General features: G+C 41.7%; 1 protein-coding gene across 6 annotated transcripts in view; it reads right to left on the bottom strand.

Moving 5' to 3' along the window:
• The window catches only part of LOC135200308 (hematopoietic prostaglandin D synthase-like), a 533,645-nt gene that overhangs the window by 161,520 nt on the left and 369,625 nt on the right, over nt 1-2,500 (bottom strand). For 3 of the 6 annotated variants that reach the window (XR_010311255.1, XM_064228851.1, XM_064228853.1), the window contains exon 1: nt 228-324. The exons of 2 other annotated variants lie outside the window; for them this stretch is intronic. The gene's annotated coding sequence lies outside the window, so the exon portion shown is untranslated. Of the gene's footprint in view, nt 1-227; nt 325-2,500 lie in introns of those variants that run through there. One more of the 6 variants, XM_064228855.1, reaches the window with a different exon arrangement.

Genomic DNA, 2,500 nt, shown 5'->3' with positions numbered 1-2,500 from the left:
ATTAACGTCATATTCAAGAAAAAAAGTGGCCACTAACCGAAATAAGTCATAACTAAATCATACGCATCTCAGTACTAACAAAGATATTAATTTTCAGCAGCTGACACGTAAACCTGGGAAGCAATTACACGTCGAATTATCCACGGAATACCAAATAAACCTCATAATTTCGCCAGGGTGATCGATACCCGTCGACGAGAAGACGAAACATGTCGATCCACACTCACCGGTTACGATTCCACGGCGGGGCGAGGGACGTACGGAGCTTCCACACCCGCGATCCGACAGCGACCACTTCTGAACGCCAACTGAACTCGCTCAGAGGAGAGGCTCAGCCTCAAACTTCGTCGAGGCGATGGGACGGTGGTGGTGGTGGGAGAGGAGACGGGTGGGGCGGGTAGCACTAGGCACCACCGCCACCAGCTGTGGTGGCCTTTCTCATCAAGAATTCCCACCCTTGTCAATTTAAAAAGTATGGAGATGGACGTGCATGAATACGGACGTACATGCAAGGTTACGTAATCTTTGACGTTAAAACATCTTTCCATATACGCTCACATGCTGTAGCTTCCTCTTCTCTCTCTCTTTCTATCTCTTCTCTCTCTCGTCCTTTCTCTCTCTCTCTATTATATAATATATAATATATATATATATATATATATATATATATATATATATATATATGTGTGTGTGTGTGTGTGTGTGTTTGTGTGTATGTGTGTGTAACACCATTACATATTACATACATGATTACGATTCATCTATCTATATCTATCTATCTATCTATCTATAATATCTATATATATATTAAATTCTGATGCACATGTGGGGATTACTAGTTGACGGCGGCCCCCCCCCCCCCCCCCCCAGTTCCTTGCATCTTTTGTTGCTTTTCTTGTCCTCAAGGCTAAAACTGTGAAGGAAGGAACGAAAATTGGTGACGTGAACCATTATTCTTTATTTGCACAGCTCTTTCAGCCGCTAATTCATAACTATCATCAGGGTTACGTTAAGTTCTTCGATGCAACTTTTTCTCATTTATATACAACTACAGTAAAAAATCATTATTTGAAAATATGAATCTGTGTACAAGTGAAAATGAACAAATATACATCTGTAAACAACTTTGAAATAAGGGACAGCACTGGCTCCAGTGTGGTTTGCAAATTCAAGCGTTCAGTAAAAGGCGAGGAAGGATCTCGATATAAAATGACACTGGGTTACACAATGACGACCCTGGCAACACCACTTCAGTCCCGCACCAATAAGGGCACCACATGCCCCCCACGCTCTGCCCAAGTTCATGAGAAGAAGTCTAGTCTAAATGGCCTTGCCACGGAACACAGGAGTTGTCCGCTATAGTAGACTCACATCAACCGTGCATTTGGCGTCTAGGCCGGTCTCTTACGACGCTCCTGATTGGCTGTTGATAAGCCAATCGCAGGGCTGGAATCTCTCAGTCGCTCAAGAGAGAGTTCACATAGGCAGGGTGTATGTTCCACCTCTCCTGAAAGGCATATCCCTCAGGAGAGGTGGAACGTAGATCCCGCACATGTGAACTCTCTCGAGAGACTGAGAGTTTCCAGCCCTGTGACTGGCTTATCAACAGCCAATCAGGAGCGTCGTAAGGGACTACTGGCCTTAACGTCAAATGCACGTCGATGTGAATCTACTATAGCATTAACATCCAGATGTGAAATTTCTTCGTTGATAATTCATTCACATATTTTTCAGTACTTAATTTTCTAAACAAAATTAACTACACACTTGGGTATATACCAACTGTAGATCTAGCGTAGCCGTGATGGCAGCATCGAGTTCATAAATAACACACATAAATTTCTAATCAGTGATGAAAACTAGTCTTGGGAGTAAATTCTAACTTCATCATTAAGTCTAAGCAAAATTAAAGGAAAGAAAAATCTATAGAACTTTTTTCGAATTCCGGAATAAATTAACTATACATTAAAATTCTGCTACAAAATATGGCTTATTATGTATAAGCGTAAAAAGAATAAAAGAAACTATGAAAATACAAGTGATGAGAGGGAGTTTCATACTCTACAAGACAACAGAAAGGAGAACGGAGAAGGGCAAACATATTGCGATCACAGTCTACAGGAATGCTACAAATGAGGGGCTACAAAACAAGTGGGTCTGCTCCGCGCTTTTGTCTATAAACCCCTCCACTTCCACTACCTCACTCGGCTGGGGCAATTGAGTTTAGTCTACCCAATATAATGCCCAATTCAAACAGGTAAAACATATCTGTACAGCGTAAAATTATAGGTAACTGTAACCTTGAATAAGATAAAAACTACCGAGGCTATAAGGCTGCAATTTTGTATGTTTGATGACTGGAGGGTGGATGCTCAACATACCAATTTGCAGCGCTCTAGCCTCGGTAGTTTGTAAGATATGAGGGCGGACGGGCTTTAAACTTAAATAAAATAAAAACTACCGAGGCTAGAGGGCAGCAATTTAGTAGGTTGGACGATTG

This window comes from Macrobrachium nipponense, chromosome 26 (genome assembly GCF_015104395.2).
Source record: "Macrobrachium nipponense isolate FS-2020 chromosome 26, ASM1510439v2, whole genome shotgun sequence".
Taxonomy (NCBI): domain Eukaryota; kingdom Metazoa; phylum Arthropoda; class Malacostraca; order Decapoda; family Palaemonidae; genus Macrobrachium; species Macrobrachium nipponense.
The sequence above is the reverse complement of the archived record's forward strand: the minus strand, read 5'-3'. Positions and strand labels throughout refer to the sequence as shown.